The sequence below is a fragment of the Colias eurytheme genome, chromosome 9, assembly GCF_061535395.1.
Source record: "Colias eurytheme isolate Ceu_HAF_F1 chromosome 9, ilColEury1 Martin Lab GWU primary, whole genome shotgun sequence".
Lineage (NCBI taxonomy): Eukaryota > Metazoa > Arthropoda > Insecta > Lepidoptera > Pieridae > Colias > Colias eurytheme.
In genome coordinates, this window is record NC_142988.1 from 12,495,078 (window position 1) to 12,516,215 (window position 21,138).

General features: G+C 33.2%; 1 protein-coding gene across 2 annotated transcripts in view; it reads right to left on the reverse strand.

The window, feature by feature from the left end:
• tio (zinc finger domain-containing protein tiptop) overlaps nucleotides 1-21,138 on the reverse strand; it is a 263,098-nt gene that overhangs the window by 188,589 nt on the left and 53,371 nt on the right. For both annotated transcript variants that reach the window (XM_090105103.1, XM_090105102.1), the window contains exon 2: nucleotides 3,602-3,641. The gene's annotated coding sequence lies outside the window, so the exon portion shown is untranslated. The remainder of the gene's footprint in view (nucleotides 1-3,601; nucleotides 3,642-21,138) is intronic.

The window sequence follows — 21,138 nt, forward strand, 5'->3', positions numbered from 1 at the left end:
AGCCTACGTGTGTAATTGTGTATAAAAAAAATAAAAATTATAATAAATTTGTAAAAAAAAATATTATTCTTCTTAATCAGTGTTCTGTACGCCATCAAAACAGTTTTTACATAAAAATCTGTTTTTTATTGTTTTCTCGTTTACACAAGACTCGAACCCAGATCCTTTAGTACAGCAATGAAACATACTAATTCGTAAGACTTGATGAAACTACGTAGCTAGTGAACAATGACCACTATGACGTCACACGCTGAACAATCCAATCAGTCGAGCGCTGGTATTACGAGTCGTAAAGCGCAATAAGAATACGCAATTTGTGTTTGTTTTTTATTGAAGCTATTAAAGCGCTGCAGGCGCTAGTTAGGTATGGGTTGACTGGTTATATTGATGCATTGCTAAAACTCAGGATTAGATGATAATTCATTTTAACACCTTATTTAACGTGAGCTCATGGAAGTCTCATAGAAAGTCAAAAACCAAATAAAGAAAATGCAGCAGAATCTAAGGTAAAAGCTAGTTTAATTGTGAGATTGAACACTTAATTATCTTCTGACTTTACCTAATTTTACCTGTCAAGTGTCTATGTTTAAAATAATCGGATTTATCAATATACTTACTGTGATCTAGGGTTGTACCACTTAGTATTTTGAGTAAAATATTAAATGTATACTTATCAAACTCAAACATTTATTTATTCAATTAGACTTCTTTTAGAAGCACTTTCGAATCGGCATTACATATTTTTAACATTTACCACTACCTATAGTAATAATAAATAGTAGTAATAAAAAGACGTATGGCACTCGGGGACTGCCGCGGTAAAGCTATTGCATAGCATGCCTTCAAGCCACACCGCCGGCGCCGTGCCCGTCGGAGTGGGGAGCGTGAGGTTTTTTTCGTTACGGAATTTCTCGATTCGGTCCCCGCGCTCAGGGCCCGCGATAGAAGCTATGCAATAGCTTAAAATAGTAATAATTTTTACATTTCTTGCATTCACCAAAAACTAATCAGCAGCAGCCCTACCTCATCAAACAAAGCTAACGGCACCCTGTCGCAGATCGAACACTTGAATGGAAAGATCTGTTGTTGATGACGTCACACTCTGATACCATGACGATTGCTTGTAATCTTTACTATTATGGGTGATAAAAGAGTTTGATGGTTGAAGAAATTCCAAGAAACGAAGTGTTAATACGACTGGTAATTTGGAATGAAACAGTCAATGGTAAAATAGAAATTACCTATAGGAAATAACTGCAGATATTTATTAATAGTGGACATGAATTCAATTATACATAATAGGTGTTTTTTAAGTTATTTGTTTTATCTAGACTGAATTTTTTTCAAATATCTTAGGTTATAAACCTATATAGTTTTATCAGTAAAATTAAATTTTCAGGTGGTAGGTACGGTAAATTACGCTTAACCTATCATTTTTCTTTAAAAGCGTATCAATAACACCAAACCATCACATTCCAATAACTTATGCAAAAATAACAATACGAACGTTTCTCTCAGATTTTAAATCAAAAATCAATTGAGAGCCGGGTCAAGATTCAATCCAAGTTGAAGAAATTGTTCTTTTGTTGAAATGGAATTAATCGTGGATTCGAATCCGCGACCTTTGTCCTTTTGTGCGGGACCTCATTATGTTTGAGGGTTCTGATTGCTATTTGATTTCAGATCGATAGGTGTGAGTTTGAAATACATATCTATTTTGTTGTCGATACGGATACAATATTAGTTAAAAGGAGAAGCAGAATCTTTTGCTATACCAGGATATGAAGATATAAGGAGATATAAATGTATAAAGAATAGAAAACATCGTTCACGAGGCGGGATTCGAACCCGCGTCCTTCACGCCTATGCTTCCTTCATATTATTTGGAGATGTTAGATTAAGGATTAATTGAAATGCTCACAGAATATATTTAATTAGTGCTGTATAATACAATTAAAATTAATTATATACTGCATTAATATGTTACTCACAATCATCATAAACTTTAGTCTCTCCATAACAGTTCTGTGAGTACAGTAATAGTCCAAATCCCAAGTTACTTGCTTAACACAAAGCTGACCACATCACGAGACATCTACCAGTCAATTCCAAATGCATCAAGCTGGTCAGCAAGTCTACATGTGTTTCACATTAGCTATTTCTGGAGGACATTACTCAAGACATGATAGGAGCAGTCTATCTTTTTATAGTCTGATAGTCTGACAATACGTTTCTGTCCCCGGCTATTTAGCAGGATAATAGAGGCATGCGATCTAAATAAGACTTTTTGCACATCTTGATAGATTTACAGGTCTCTTTTTACATCATGTTCTCATATTTATTTTCAATATAAGCAATGTGTTTCGTTAATTAAAAGCGTGTTTTGTGATGTCAAACGTCAAAATAGTTGAATGGTTAGTTTTGAGAATTTATTTGTTTTAATCGTGAGCCTACTGAATAAATACATTGTAGATACACAATAATATCTTGTAGAATATTCTTGAACTTATAATCGATGCTGGTGAGTGGTGATATCGAGGTAGGTAGGTATATAAAGTTCCTCAGGCTTGCTTTATCGTGGAACGAGACGCAGATAACCGCTACGCGCTTTTTCAATAGGGTTTTGCAACCGTCTTTCACACGAACATAACATCATTTGAACTCAACCATGCTTCATTCCACAATAGCTAACACTAAACACATCAAGCACTTGACGAATTGTTTGGCTTAACGGAAAAGCAATTAAACATATTGACTAAGACGCAATAACAATTAATGGCTCGAGCGATCGCCTCAAACTTTCATGTGTGCCATCTCCGACGTAACGAGCCACATTAAACGATAAATCATACACAATTTAGCATCAAACGTGCGCAAACGGCCGACACGCCGCGATCCGAACGCTTTTACGATCGTACCGAGAATATGAAACCGTTGTCGCATAAATCAAACCCATCATACACCGACGACATCATACAATTTACCCGTCACAATCGCCGCGGCCCAAACTGATTCTTATCCCTGATCGAATACAGGATATTTCCGCCCGTCCGGCGCGGACGGTGCGTTTTGATTTTGAAATTGTTTAGTTGTAATGGCAGTTTTATTCGGCGGTAACTCAAAGGCGAACGGTACAAGTAGGCCGGAATGCTGCGTCCCGATAGAATCTCGGATGGACTCGGCTTATTAATGTGATGTTTGAGAAATTGCAAACAAATCATGGTTATGATGGATGTCCAAGTCACGCAGCTGAAGGCTATTTTCGGGACGATTAAGTAATCTGTTAAGACGTTGAAGCTAAACATGATAAAATAACTGCACATTACTAATTCGCTGATTTACCTACGCTTCAGTACAATAATTGGCGTGAGAGAATTATAATCGAGAGGGTCTATGTTCAACACCACAGGAAATAATTGAAGAAGACGTCGCTGACACTAAACATTAACCTCTTAAGCCTATTAGGATTTTGGTATATCTGACAGAAATCTACCAATATGTGGATATTTTTTTTTAAATGAACCATGTCATGTGTAGCATATTATAATAATACATAAACCTAATGTCTAAAATCATCCCGATAGCGGATAGGATAACTTACATTGCTTCAATATTTTATTCCATATCGACGTCGCAATGACCTGAAACAAACACGAAGTTGATTATTCATATATATCTTAATTGAATATTACCGATAATTACTTGCAAGTTAAAAATGCATAAAAAATTATCTAATCGCAACCACTAATCTTGTTAAAAAACCATCAAGTTAACAGCTAGTAAGAGTAAGGTCATTATAATGCGTCAAAAGTAAAAGTTGTATCATTCCGTATTAAGATATACGAGTGAATAATCGATTAATTCGCGTACAACCGGCGCCACATCGATTTACAATCGATTCCAAATAACCAGTTGAAATAAAACCGTCGTTTACAGTTAACTTCCAGTAATCGCGGATCTTTCTTGATTGGTCGGTGCTTAAAGTTTTACGGCGGTTGTAAACAGGGTTTAATGGGCGACAAAAATTGGGTTAAATCTGACGTTTTAAGGGTCTTTTCCTGGTACATCATCAAACAAGATATCGTGCAGATAGAAGCCTGTTATTTTGATTAATGTAATATGTAAGAAACCTTTGTTGTTGGGGTTTTAAAGTCATAAAATTGAATTAAAGTACGTTTACAGTCGAACTATCACTATATCAAATTTAAAAACACTAGAATTTTGCGCATGTGCTTCACGTTCAATAGAAAAAGCTTAATTTCGAATAGAATCATGTGATTTTAAAATCGACGAAATGAACAATTCCTTTCGAGATTCGGCGCTATTCCCTGTTATTCAGTAACTACATTTGCCCTTTTTGTAATTTGAATTCTAATGATATTAAGCTCACATTTTCCTTATTTCAAAATCTTTAATTATTAAAGTAAAAATAAAAAAGACACATCGTTTGCAACTTAATAGAAGTTACTTAGTTACTTTTTTCATAAAAAAATGTAAGTGAGATATGGGTTGAAAATTAAGATGTATGTTTATAGCGATGATAGACAACTTTAATTATATAGTACCTAAATGATTTCAAAATCGCAAGCAGAACCGCGTTGACTAACCAGCACACATCGCCACCGGCTTATTGGAGACAATCACGCAATTCGCGAGTAAACCTGTCACATTGACAGCGGCCATTTTTATTTTTACTTGTTAACCGCCGTGTTTTATTTATGTCATAATATTGTAAAGTTTACAAGAGATGCTATCGTGAGCAGACATGTTTTTGTGTGGATATGCGAATCATTGAATAATGAACTAATTACTATTCGGTTTATATTGTTACTAGTTCCACCCGCGGCTTTGTTCGCATACGCTTCACATTATCGTGAAGCAGCCTTTCCAGTAACCTTCGTTGTCATGTCATCGTCTTATCTAAATCGATGATAAAATTATATATTACAGCATCAATACATACACACACACATTTATAAATATTAGTACTATGTAGGTATTAACCTATTATTGTAAAACGTAGATTTACCTTATTTCCTTCATCTTATCATTCAAGCCTAGCTATCACTTATCAGTAACCTACATAATATAAAAAAACTAAAAACTAAACTAGGTGACCTTCACCGATGCACTGCTCACAAACAACATAGCATGCTAAGAATATTAACACCATCATCATTAGAACTCCCGATTTGTCAACCAAGAACCATTACATAAAAATTACAAGCGTAGAGCCAAGCCATAAATAACACTATTGAGCATAATTTATATTCTAAGTGTATTCCCTTGATCAAAACAAAAATAATTTATACGCAAGACAAAAGATGAATGTGTTTACTAAAATTTACAGCTTCAACCAGTCCACGATAACTCATCGTTGGCATGCCACTAATTAAACAGCAAGGGCTTTAATTAATTTTTTGAGTTTGAGTTTGAGTGTGGCCACAGGTAGGTCTCTTGTGGTCTGGTTTTCATTACAGGAATGTAGGTAACCTAAATCTATCTCGAATGCGGACACTGATGTTTTCTAGTAATTGAACCGAGGAATTACAGGAAGGTTCTTTGCTCTGTTTTATATATTCTCTGGTTTTACTAAGTAGGTGGTCACTGCAGAATCTCGCTAAAATGACGATAAGTTGCATAATAATTAATTAATATGTGATAATAATTGTACAATAATGTCATCCATATTTAGTAATTAAATCAAAATCTACAACTTGATGATAAGTAAAGTTAAACTTTAATAAAAATATAGTTGACTTTTGTTCTTTTGTGCCAAATAAATCTAACAAACGAAACATTACCCAAACTTCAATTGGTATTTTTATGAATACATCTTGATTGATTAAACGCGCCAATAAAAGCGAATATAACGCTGCAATTTCTCAAGTGTGCTCATAAAATGTGCAGTTATTTAAATCGTAAATATCGTCGTGTCGTCCGCGCGGATAAATCATTTCACTGTAAATAGGGTCTGTGATGTAATGGGGGGTGACTATGAGTTTTGGAGAGGGGGGACTGTGGGACTGAGCTTTTGGCGGTTTATATGCGTCATAATATGGTGAGGGAAGAAAAATAAGTGGCCTCGTTTTAGACTTAAATTATTTCAAAAGGTATTATAACCGGATGGTTAGTAAAAACAACACATTATAACATAAGTAGATTCCACCAAACATTTGCTTTCTTAAAGCCTAAATGTTTCCGTAATAAGTACATACTATTTCTAGTGAAACAAAACAAAAACAAACTTTATGTAATAAAGTAAATATTGCACGCACTAAGTCAGTATCCGTTTACTCGACCGACAATAAAATTTAAAAAACGTCGAATTGAATAATTAATAAAAAACGCATCTTAATTGCATTATAGTCTTCGTTCTATATTTAAAATATTGATATCAAAATACATAAACAAAAGAGTCCCAAAAAGTGGCGAAAATATGCACCCTACAAGTTATGAAGATCTCCGCCGCCCGCGGTGCGCGCGCGCACGGAATGTGTCGTACTAATTATTATTATTGTTTATTCATTAAATAGCCAGATCTTGTTTTGTAATGTGTTCCTTAAATTTGATAGAATAGTATTGCAGTTTATTGGTAAGACAATCTGCTAAACTAGCGCATGTGCCAAGCCATAATTAAACTGCAAAATTTCAGCAAAATCGATACAGCATTTTTTTCCTTTTAGCAGTAACTTGTAAATATCTTCACGTCTATCATATTATAGAGATTATTAAAAATACGGCAAGCATTTGTTGATTTATAAAATGTAAAATTGTATAGTTGTAGTGGACAGCTTCTTACTACAGAAGCCACATCTGCTGAAATGGATCAGCTTCTAATATAAACAAATAAATTACACGTATCAAGCATATCTAGGTAATTATTAAAATTAATATCAAGGAACCGAAAAGTGTTACGTCCTTCAAAATTGCCAAGGAGATAAAACGGGTATTTTGATGTCATTGACGCGTTCAAATCGTGCTTTAAATTATTGGATCTGATTAAATTGTGACAATTTATTAATTGACATATTTTATAAATACATAGATCCAATACTTAATCAATAATACATAAAAATTATTAATTTTTAATTCTAGTTCTAGTTTGAAAGGTCTATTGTTTCTAGGAAACCTACAATAATTTTTAACATAAATAAGTATACCTACTTATAATGCACAGACATTTTATTTTAAATAGTTTATACCTCTCCTTTTCAATTTTAGTGAATTTAGCTTTGACCATTTCATCTATACGTAAACAATTTAATTAACGATTACATGACGAAACTCAAACTCAAACATTTATTTATTCAATTAGACTTCTTCTAGAAGCACTTTTGAGACGTCATTACATATTTTTAACATTTACCACCGATTCGGAAAGCTGTATCTACGGAGAAGAACCGGCAAGAAACTCGTTGCTCTTTTAATCATGTCAGTTTTACAATTTAATTTTACAAAATACATTAGCCAAGTTTTCTACGTACATATCATGAAATGCTTCACAATTGTCGCCAATTCTCTTTACAACATATTTCAACAGTACTGCAAAACTGCAAACAAACAATGCTGAGGTATCGCATTTTGATGAGCATCACAGGTTCATTGACCCCACTCAATCGGAAGGTCAACAAATGAAATCGTCCAAGTAAACGAATTAAATGCTTATCAAATCACGACCACTCGAGATTATCTAAAACAATTGTGGAACAATAGCCTGGAGTTCAGGTAATACTATCCTTTCTATTTAATTAGAAATCGTGAAATCGGCGCGTACAAAAGACGGATTTGTTGTTGATTATGAGATATACAACAATGAGTTTTCGTATCAAAACCCACAATTAGAAATGATCTCTGTATCGCTTTGTCGGCTTGTCATTGGTTGGCGCGCTCCGCTTGGGCCCCGCCGGCCGCACCGTGAAATTGGGATTGTCCGGTGCTTTATCGGTCAATGCAGTTTTTTGATATCTTCAGTAATAAGGTTACAGCTTTTCATCAATACAAGCGGAGAAAGAGTACTCTTTACACTATTATACCAGGTTTAGTACTGCTTTCATCGTGTATTGTCCAGTTAAAACCATCAATTTCACGTTGCCAATTCAATAGATAAATTGCCTGATGCTTAGGAAAAATACAAAATTTCATTTATTTTTTTAAATAAGCTATTAGTTTTGGCGCTATTGATAACTTCGAGATATGTACATGGATTTTAATTTAAAAAATCTAACATTATGTACAACGTGAAAACATTTGTGACTAAATTACGTTACACCTGAATAAATAGAAAAATGTGTTTAAAACATAGTTTTGTTTACTTTATGGAATATAATAATAAAACTTAACTTCATACTAAGAGTAAATATAAATACATAGATAGGTACATTAAAACTGTAAAAGGACTAATAATTATGTATATTATTTAGATAGAGTTTCATGCAATTTTAAACTAATTTTCATGAAATTAATAACTGTAACACATTCTGATAACAATAAAAAAAGATTCGTCAATCATCGTTCCAGTAGGTAATTAATAATTATCCAACCATTAATTAAAGAAATTAACCAAAAAAAAAGACACCAAGCGGAACAAACCATCACTGTTTGTCAGTTGTATCGGACAGGCGCTGACGAGTCAAAGGAATCGAATGATGGACGTCGTGACCGGCCGCACCACGATACCATCGGGGTGTGGGGTTCTATGGGATATTGCTTATTGATGTAATACTAATATAACACATCAGAAATCGTTTGGTTAGTAGGTGGTATTTTAAAAAGAAATTTATGGCGTATACATATTTAATCTAGACAGATTTCTGTATACGCATATAAAAATGTATCTGAAAAATGTATCAGTTTAAAATAAAAATATTTCACACATTAACAAATATACAAAGATAATATGTAACACGTTATACGGGTATAAGATGAAGACACGATTTACTGTAATTTGTATTCACTTTCAGTACCAAAACGTTTAGGTTAATAGTTTAAACTTTTACTTCACAAGTGTCTCGAAATACTTCCTTTCCAATTCCTATCCAAAAGCGTTATCTCACAATAAGTTGCTTTATTCGTTCATAGTTTGTAAAAATAAAGTATTTACTATGGAACCCGACGCTCGTCAAGATGACTTGCGGATTCGCGCCGACCCTGTTGAGCGCTAGGGGAGCTATGCTTTGGGTATTTGGTGGACATTAGAACGCCTAATATAACCATTTATAAATACATATATAAATGTTTATTTATAAATGACGACGCGGTTGGCGCAGTGGTAAAGTAACTGCCTACTGAGCCGGGTTCGATCCCCGGTCAGGGCAAATATTTGTGTGATGAACTCAATTATTTGTTCTTGGGTCTGGGTGTTATTATCTATATATGTATTTATTAAATATTATATTTATCGTCGCCTAGTACCCACAACACAAGCCTTAATTGAGCTTACTGTGGGACTAGGTCGATTTGTGTAATAATGTCCTACAATATATATTTATTTATTTATTTATTTAAATAACTTTTCAATGTAACTAGTAACTACATAATTGAAAGTACGACACGACAATTATTTTTACTACTACGACAATTATTTTTACTACTACGACAATTATTTATTAATTGTGCCAAAAGGTTATGTTAGTTAGTTATTTGCAACTCGACTTCTTTAAAATAATATCTATGAAACGCTTTCCTTTAAAATGTATCGTTTTATTATTGGTACGTACCTTATTAATAAAGCCAATAAAATATTTCAAATATTTAAACAGTTTTTCTTCCGACGTTTATTTACATACACATACAGTCTTTTTAAACACCTGAAATTAGGTTCAGTCGCATATTATTTCATACATAAATTTAACAAAAATACAAATTAAATACACTAAAATCTGCAATTGAATATACAGCAAAAATTGATGAATTACATCATATTTATCCATATTGTTGTAGGGATGTATTAGTGTAGCGATGTTTCATCCCCATAACTTTATCCCACAAAGTCCAAACCAATGGACACCCCCGTCACGGCTAAGTGACGGTGATCGACAAAAAGGAATGAAGTGCAATTTTATTAACACAAGCTTCGAAAACCATTGAATGGTGTAACAAATGATGTTGTTTGAAATCTGGAAAATAGATGAAGCATTAGCTCAGAGTGACAGTGGTCATGGGAGGAGCGGAAGCGGAAGCGAGTTTAAAAAGACAAGTAGCTTGATAGTTAATAAGTCTAAAATCTCTTAGAAAAATGAATCTCTATCTAGATAATATGAAAAAGTTTAGCAGTTAGAAAGGATTTTGTTCATACGGACGATTTACTGATTAATGTTAGGCACTGAAAGTTTCATAACATAATTCTGTCCTCCATAAATAAATTAAAAATGTAAAAACAACACCATCTATTCTTAGTATATTATCTAAAGTGTGTTACCATAGAAATACTTATAAATTAAAATGTTACGAATACAATTTAAAAACTCAGCACAACGAAAGAATCTCCCGCTTCCGCTCGCGCCTGTAACCTCTCTGCTTACTTGAGTTTGATCCATTTTGATCCATTTCGTATCTATTGATGGCGATAACAGATGGATCGGATGATTTCGGTGATTTTTGCGAAGGGCTGGCTTTCAGGTGCGCCCTTTGTACGCTTCAATGGACTCTTTTGAATTTTGAGCTGCCGACACTCATATCTGAAGATATATGATTGACTTTGTTTATCAAAATATAGAAAGATTATTATTATCAATACCTATGATATAGTATCCCACCCGCGGCTTCGCCCGCTTTGTCTTAAACCTAATAAGTAATAAATTACATACTAAAGCCTTACACTTGAATCACGCTATCTATTAAAAAAACCGCATCAAAATCTGTTGCTGGACATAGTGTCAGAGAAAGCGACTTTATTCTATACTATGTAGTGAAGAATTCCGAAAACCGTGTAGGGTAGGAATGTGCCTAGTTTGTTCATTTTACACTAAAGATATGAAATGATTATTGTTTTGTAATATGTAAATATGTGGGTGCGGTTTTGCATACTTACACATTAAGAATTTAATAGAAAGTTGTAACGTTGCCATAACAAACACTATTTGTTATCTGATTTCATCAATACAAACGAAAAACAGACATTGTATTGAAAATTACCACGGTATTTACCAATCCATATAATAATAGGTACTGATATAATACTATTATCACAAGTAATATATAGGTATAATTATTCAAACTTCCAATTAAAAGGCAAATAAACAAATAACACCTTTTATTACTTACGACATTTAAATTTTAAATAAACATAGCGAAGGGAAACCATCGAAACCACATTAAAATATTACGAACTGTTAACTCGGCGGAAACTGAACCCGCTACCAGTTAGCACGCTATTTCCTATTTGTTAAATAACCAGTTATTAATAAAATATTAAATTAAAATCTCCATATTAATGACCGCCACAACTCATCATCGAAAGTATAAAATTACAATTTTTTATTTACATAGCTACGTGTGGACTGTACTAGAATATATGTATACTAGCGGTCCGCCCCGGCTTCGCCCGTGGTACATATGAAAAATAGATGTTGGCCGATTCTCAGACTTACCCGATATGCACAGAAAATTTCATGAGAATCGGTCCACCCGTTTCGGAGGAGTATGCAGACTAACATTGTAACACGAGAATTTTATATATAAGATTTAGAAGTAACGACACGATCGCAACACGACTATACATTTTTCTTCAATTGAAACATTTTTAAATACTCGAGAGTGGATACTTAAGTTATTTATCTATATTTGAAATAAAATGTTTAATATATGGGGTTACAGATTCATAAGGTAAACATTTTTCATCTAAATTGAAATTATCAGTTAATAACATGTGCTAGGTACAAAACCGCGGGACACTTATAACTTTCAATAAATCTTTCTTGTATAATCCACTACCAGATTGAAGCAACAACGAAGAATCATTCAATAAAACGAACAGATCTTAGCAAGGTCCAACGCAAAAAGTATAAAAAGTTTCAATAAAACGTCCACTGTCACACAATAATAGCGCAAATTAATTTCAAAGGAATAATAAAAGCGAAACGTTTATACAGTCCAAGCGAAAAATAACATCGAAGCAAGATCGTTAATGCGTTATAAAAACCAATGGAGTTTTATTGCCAAAGGATAAACGAATCAAAACGCGATATTATTTATTGACATTTACGCAGAACGCATTTTATCTGACAAAGTATTTTACTCGAGTTCCACGTCATAAAGTTAGATGTATAAAAATGTTTCGTCAACTTAGCGACCGTGCGATACGGGGACGATCCGATAATGAGGGCGATAAAAATTAATGAAGAGTCGTAAAGTGTAAAATTCATGCGATGTCATTGGTGACGATCAAATCTCAACTTATTGGCTCCGTCAGTGTCCGTACTATTAAAAAGCTATAAAGAATTTCGTTTGAATCATTCTGGAAACCGTACAATACTTTTTATTAGTTTTAAATAACATTGGATTCATTGAACTGTTTTATTGTAATTTGTAATAAAGTGGCTGTAACAGGAATTCTCGTAATGACTCTTAATCTGTAGTAAAGGTAGTTTTTCATTTTACTATTCTTTGGTTAATATTGATTTCAATTAACATTGTTGTTTTCTTTGAATTGAATATTTTAATCGAGTTTTATTACATGCAATTCATAAGATTGTAAGTTAAAAAGACTAACGTTTCGAACACTTCATGCATTGTTAATAATTTAAATAATTTATTTCCTATATTAAAAATATTATTAATATCTACCACACTCCACTGAACATTCAACATGCAAATATTGACCCCTGCACATCCATAAATAGGTTTCCATTTTTTAAACATCCTGTATACAAATCGAACCGGAAAGCCAGACACAAAGCCATCGCTCAACCACCGCACCGAAGGGATTAAATGCAATAATTGCGAAAGTGCATAATTAGAATGAGAACCTGTTAATTACATCCTGGCGTCGTCATAGCAATTAATAAAACTAGTAATATAAAACGTTACATTACGTTAGTTTGTATCGAGGAGGTAATAAAGATGTGTCTTGCGGACTGGGTAATTGTGTTGAGCATTTTTAAAAACGTATACAGGCTGTGCTTTTAGGTCAACGTTTGTTTTATACAGGATACTCAAAATTTTTGTAAATATAAAAAAGAAGCCATGCGAGTATTCCTTTGTATATTTAGTAACAATATTTATATCAAGAGTAACAGCAGCTCCGACAAAACGCTGATTGCGTATTAGTAGCTTAGGATTTATGGCAATACTTAACCTGTGGATAGCCGATAGATAGCAGAGAGTGCTCGATTACTTTGCCGTGTAATGATTTGCGACACTTCCTTAAACGGTAGATGACGATTTATCTTGCGTTTTGGTCTTTAGAAGTCTTCAAGGAAAATATCTGCGGGTATGTCAGCTAATAATTTCTATGCAATGTCAATGTGTAAGTGATTATGGACTCCTTTTCGTGTCACTTTGGTAAAATGTAAACAAAACAATTAGCGTATGGGTTCATTGTAGGAATATCTACATTTAGAGTTCATAAATTAATGTAATATTTTTAATATTATATAAGTACTTTCGGTCAGTATCAATTTACTTTGAATCGCAGAAAACACGTGAAAACTCGGCGTCCCAACAACAAATGCTTGACTCATGTTACCCTGTATTTTTATAACCCATCAAACTTACATTAATTCTTCTAGAAAGTGACAAATCATACCAGATTTACTTCCAAAGCTAGCTTCAAACTGAGTCTAGATGATTACGTCATGTATCGAATGCCACATTATCAACTATATTTCATTCGTACATAAAACGAGATTGTATCGCGATTGTTGTAAATTATTGCGATATGTTAATGGGATTGATCTCGAATGTTCTTGGCGTTCTTATTCGTGCAATTGTCATATTGATTACTTGATGGAATGACATCTATTGCTCAGCTTGGAAATATTGTATAATTATTAAAAAAAACCGACTTCTAAGGCACAGAAGGCACCAGTTTCCAAATAAAGAAAGAATCATCAAAATCGGTTACCCCTATTCTGATGTAAAAAAGCACAATGCAGTCAAATTGAGAACCTAAAAGTTCAAGACTTAGTCAATAAAGTAGAAGATTCAAAATGTAAATCATCGATTTACAAACTTGGCTGAAATACATCAATATACTACAACAGATTACAGAAGCAGCTAAGGAACCATAGGCTACATCATTATTTATTTTTAATACTAAAAATAATAGAATTGATAGACTAGCATTTGTAATTCTTACATTTAACTAAAAAGTATTTAAAGATTATGTAAGAATTATCTTCTAGTCTAAACACGGTACTAAAACATAACCAAGCACATTTTCTCAAAACCTAACCGTTTCGCAAGTACGTCTTGACAAACTGTTTGAGCAAGCAAGTCCAAATAAAGAATACAAATAAGCGTATATTTGAGCAGGTAATTAGCCATCGCAAACAAATGTGCTGTATCGGTGATTGGCAGCATTGTGGGCCGTAGGGCTGCCACTGACGAGTTGTTTGTTTTATTGTATAATCTGGAATATTTCGAATTTAGTGACGTAATTGTTTTACAGAGGATGGTTAGAAGTTATGAATTTAAGTCAAAAGTACGATTCTGGGTATGTGTGTGTGAAGTCCCATGTCCCCTAGTGGGGTAAGGGGCAGATGCATTATACATCTGTTTCACTGATCGAATTTCTTTAGAGACAAGAAGGTGATCAGCCTTTTGTGTCCTGCCAGACTGAGACATTTTTTTTCTTCATCTCCACTGGGAATCGAAACCAGGCCCCCCGGTTCTACGCTCACGCGTCAACCACTGTACCAAGGAGGCGGTCATTCTGGGTATGTACTATGTAGGTATATCAAAAATTATTCGATGAAAATGAATTACTTTTCTCATTTCATATAAGCACGAGTTTAACCAGAAAACTGAAGTCGCGGTTAAAAGACAGAGATGCATAAAATATCATTCAAAAGAACTTGCATTACCTTGATACAAAATATTTTGATGTGTTAATTTATGAGTAGGTACGCAATAATAACTTATCGTTTTAGTAAAAATAGTTCATTGACTTTCGTAATTTAACTTATTACCCAGTGTATGTTGGTTAATATAATAAAGTCAACCCTAGAGATATGGATGAAATTTTTATTTTTTAAGTTCTCAATAGTGATAACCCTATTTACGGTATACCATGGTGTTAAGTTGCTACGAATACTAATCGATTTGTTTTTCGTTTTCAAGAATTTGATAACATACTGGACGTAAAAGTGTAAACAGATTTTTGTAAAATAATCTCTTATGTTTTTCTTCTTCTGAGAACTAATTTTGATATACGTATATAGATACGTACACATGACCTCATTATGTTTTCCTTTTTTAATGTTTTACTTTTATTTAGTGTACCTACCTGTTATTTCGTAATTAAAGTAATTATTTATTTTGCCAATAGCCTTAGCATTGCAAACTCTATAGTGCTAATTGCTATTGCACTTTATAGATATGCAATCATTAGAGAAAAATATCTCTTCATACTTAAATATCATTTTTCGTAAATTTCTCTAATTACTAAAACTTTGATTTAGCTCCCTAGTAGGGGCTTCAAAATTTCTATTGAAAATTGGTAATTTCAATGTCAGCTGCACTCAACGCACTGATGTTTTGACGGCGCGGGTTTGATGCCCGGAAATGCCTGATTGACGGCTTTAACTCGCTGCTATGAAATGTTTTTCATGGTTTAGTTCATTTGTGCATTATATGGAATAATTTTTGATAGATTTTTTTTGCAATTTTATTTTAAGTTTGACTTTGTTTTAACTTGGCAATGTAGCTTTTACATGGCAAGAAAATTAAAATCAATTGCAAATAATCAAAATTATATTATAACTAGCGGTCCGCTCCCGCTTCACCCGTGGTACATGTTTACGTTTTCTCTTCATAAGAACCATCCTCGTACTTCAAAGAAGATTATAAAAAAAGAATTATCGAAATCGCTCCACCCGTTCATGCGTGACACCGTGACCAAGGGAAATAGGGATTAATTTTATAATAATCACTACATAGTATAAAACAAAGTCGCTTTCTCTGTCCCTATGTCCCTATATCCCTATGTCCCTATGTCCCTTTGTACGCTTAAATCTTTGAAACTACGCAACGGATTTTGATGCGGTTTTTTTTAATAGATAGAGTGATTCAAGAGGAAGGTTTATATGTATAATAACATCCATCAAATAGTGGAGAAGTACTGTTATTTTTGAGGTTTCTAATGTGATGTCGTAAAAAATTAGATTTTTTCCGCTTACATTGCAAACGCAGGCTGAACCCTACGAGTTTTATCAAAATAATGTACTAAGTATTATACACATTGAAAAGGTCTACAGTAAAGTCCGTGATGGTATATGTCTATCTCTTATGGATAACCCACAATAACTTTTTTTTGTCATTTACTTTTTACGACAAATAATGGCTAATTTTCGAAGCGATTTTAACCAATACAGCATTAATCCTTAACCAATTAAATACCTTGAATACATTGTTCATTTAATATAGATCTATATGGCCCTTTACACCGTATGATGTAAGTGAATTTTTTCGAAGATATTACAGATTTAAAAATTGCGGGACGTAGCGTTTGCGGCGGTACCGGCCGGCCGCCCGGCTATATATTTTATACCCGTGCGAAGCCGGAGCGGGCCGCTATGTTTTTATATACAACGTTCACAGTTTTTCTGTAGTGTATTAGTATCAGCATTGCACCCGTGCGAAGCCGGGGCGGGTCGCTAGTATTAAGATAAATTGAGCTACTTTCATATAAAAAATTTATGTCCCATACCCCAATGGTTGACAAGTAAGCTAAGATATATCTATCGCTATTCACACTCGAGGGTCGCGGGTTCCATTTACATAACATAGGTCAACGATGCAATTATTTCCCATAACGATATGCAATAAAACAAAATGGACGACTCCCATTTACATGTTACGATATGTCGTATACAATAAACACATTATATTGTTTGAAAGACAATTATTATAAATGTATCGGACACTTTAATTGTACCAGCTTGTTTACCGAGCTTTCCTTACTACTGCTTAATTAAAACATTTTTATCGATTACATCTTGACAACGTTGTTGTGACATTTATGAAATAATTTATAATAAGTTGATTTTACGAAAAATACCGTCATAAACATGTTGTATTTTACTATTTTATTTATTTACTACCTATTAATAGAAGTTACTATAAAACATATTTTAATTAATAATGTTTCGATTAACATAATCATGTGACCACGACAACATATTACAACTTATAATGCAAATATTCAAATTCGCATGTCGTATCGTACGTCAACGAGATGTCGGATCGGCGTCGTGTCGTGACGTTCAAATGGTATCCAACGGCTCCATAGCCATATAAGGTAATTTCCGGCAATAATATATATGAACGAATGTTAGCGCATTAAATGTCTATTCAAAACTATAATATCCCAGTGCGATATATTTCAGCCATTTTATTTTGCAAAGATGTTTCATACGAATAGACGATCACGTGATAATTTAAATAAAATTATGAACCTTCCCATTTTGGTATAGAATAAATATTTAAAATTATTGAACCGATTTTTAATAAATGTCAATCTATAAACAGATCGCAATACGACTTCACCTACAATAATATCTACGTCATATTCCAATCTGCTTTTAGGTTTATTTTAAAAAATACAGACAAATGTGTGGTCATATTGTTTATTAAATACTTAAATACAACACAATATCTGTCATATCTACGATATATAATTAACATATCAATTATTGCCTTCTAAAACTATGTTTTCTCTAAAACTATTTTATGTCATACAATTGTGATCATACCATTCAACATCTAATTAAAATCAATCATTCAATGATTACATTATTTCTTAAAATATTCGTCACGCACTTTAAAATTCACTAAAAAATTAAAATTAAAAGCACTCCACAACCGCGTGCAAGCCAGCTAGGCATCAAGAATTAATTTAAATTTATATTTTCTGTAATAAAACGTTAGCGTAAACAAAGATTGTATCCAATCGATCTACATCACAGTTTGATTGACACACAGACGGACAGCCCGCTTCATTCGATATAATTACACTGCATATTTTATTGCATGCGTAACACGTGAGCTGATTTGCATCTTATTGCAAGGGGATAAGGTTGCTATTGCGTTGAGATGTGGTAATTACAATTTGACGGGTATAAACCTTGATTTTTAGATGATTTAGATTTTAGATGGATACTTTGGTCGTAAAGTTTACTTGTGTTGATTATTTGCAAAATTGCTAATCAAAACAAAGCCATAAGAAATAGAAAAACATTACAAATATTTGTTGACATTTAAACCTTGAAACTAAGAATAACTTCTCCCATACAAGTTAATTGCTAAACATATTTAAATATTTTTGACAGTACAAAAGTAATATGTCGTACATTTACAAAATTATAACACTATTTGGCAACTGAGACTCCCATTTTCGAGATAAATTACCTATTGGTCTTTCTACTTAATTAAATTACCTAGAAATTAAAACAAACTACAAAAATGTCATCGAGTTACTGAATTTGGAAATTATTAACCATTACAAAACTATTCTTCTACAAGAAGAGATATGACAAGCAACAAATACACAGCAGGTGACAGAAGCACGCGACAATCTAGTAACTAAAATCCCATCAGAGGACTGATGGGATTACTATCTGAATGGGATTGTGGGATAGCAGAAAAAAAAACTACCCATGTGACCTACTTTAAAAGTTTTGCTCCCACTTCTGATCTTTATACTTTAAACTGATTACCAATACTGATGAACCTTCGTTGCTACGTGCATTGCAATTTCTGGTCTGACGTCATCATATCCAGCATCTCTTTCAAAAATAGCCGCTATTACACAAAGAATGGGAGCCATAATGCTTTGTCACGTGTTTTATCATAACACGCGGGAATCAATCAATAAATTCGGTCGGGTCGCCTGATTGATTGATTGATTGACGGACAGCTGACAGCGGCCTGGTAATAACAACGAGCGATGTATAAATATATACGTACTTTATTACTAGCTGCGACCTGCGATTTATTGATGAATATTCAACATGAAGGACCTTTTATTTGAATTTACAATATGAGATGGATTGATTTAATAAATCTAATGTTTCAATGTTCTTCCAAAAACAGATTTATCCTATAAACAGATCTTTAGTCATAGGTATGCACTTTCCAATCAACTGAAGCATCACTTTCATCACTTCTATTATTTAAAGCCAAGATAAGAGTTCTCTAAAGTCCTCCTCGAAGGTTATTTATACCTTCGACTCTGGAATTTGTATCTATACCCAATGTATTTGGCAAAATCAATTATTATCAACATTTCTATTACGAGTATATATAACTAGATTTCCGCCCGCGGCTTCGCCCGCGTTTGCAAAGGAAAACCCGCATAGTTCCCGTTCCCGTGGGATTTCCGGGATAAAAACTATCCTATGTGTTAATCCAAGTTACCCTCTATATGTATGCTAAATTTCATTGTAATCGGTTCAGTAGTTTTTACGTGAAAGAGTAACAAACATCCATACATCCATACATCCTTACAAACTTTCGCCTTTATAATAGTACTAGATTTCCGCCCGCGGCTTCGCCCGCGTTTTCAAAGGAAAACCCGCATAGTTCCCGTTCCCGTGGGATTTCCGGGATAAAACCTATCCTATGTGTTAATCCAAGTTACCCTCTATATGTGTGCTAAATTTCATTGTAATCGGTTCAGTAGTTTTTACGTGAAAGAGTAACAAACATCCATACATCCATACATCCATACATCCATACATCCATACAAACTTTCGCCTTTATATCGGTCAATTAGGGAAAGCTGGCATGTTCACAGTACTCACACTTATGCAATTTCACTTACAGTATGTTCAAAAATAAATGCGACTCTAGTTTCATTTTAGACTTGAATTGTAAAATGGGTGCGTTGTAGATATATATATGCAAATATAATTACTTATGAAAGCTCTCATAATTTACCTGTAAAATTATAATTTAAAAGTAAATCAATTGATGAAGTTAATTATTTATTCTAATAATAATCAATTGGATAAAAGTATTAATAATCATTCAATTATCAAATAATAATTAAATTCCTGACTTTGGTCGAGTAAAGATATCTAAGAAATATTATATTTGTAGTAAGTACGTAATACCTACCAATACGCGCTAACAAATATGTGTTACATGTTTATTGTATAATTTTCACACTATTGGTTTTAAACTCAAACTCAAACATTTATACAATTAGACTTCTTCTAGAAGCACTTTTGAATCGTCATAACAGTTTAACAGTTTTAACATTTACCACCAATTCAGAAAGCAGTATCTATAGAGAAGAAGAAGAATCTATTTAATCATAATCGTAATCTTCTACTTCACTGTAACTTTCATCGCTCGAAGAACTCGATGTTTCGTTGTCGGAATTTCTTAATGTTATTATAAATGAGTCAGTGTAATTATCTACTTTTGGTTCCAATTGAATATATTTTTCCTCATGTTCTCGCGTCTTTCTCCAAACGTCACTAAACATATCCAGACTAATAGCATTTGCTTCCTTTCTAAATAATTCTTCCACAGTTTTCAAGTTAAAGTTCACATTTTGTGATGCTACTTGCCCTTTAATTATGCCCCATAGTAACTCTATTGGGTTGAGTTCTGGATGGTATGGTGGAAGGCGCAATACACTATGTCCATGATCTTTGAGGATTGCATCAAGTAGGTAAAAATTGTGTATAGTTTGGCTTATTTTTTTTAATAATGTGATAACTCTGATTATTAATTAGTAATTTGATTTTTGAAAAAAAAAATGCCGATTTTAGTCAAAATTTATATTTTTCTAACAAGATCCTTATCATCCAAATTTCCACCTTGGTGAGTAAAATTGACATTTCTAATGAAAATGAACAAAAAATTAAATGATTTTATTAAATACTGTAAAATCTAATCTAATACATATTATAAAGGCGAAAGTTTGTAAGGATGTATGGATGTATGGATGTATGGATGTATGGATGT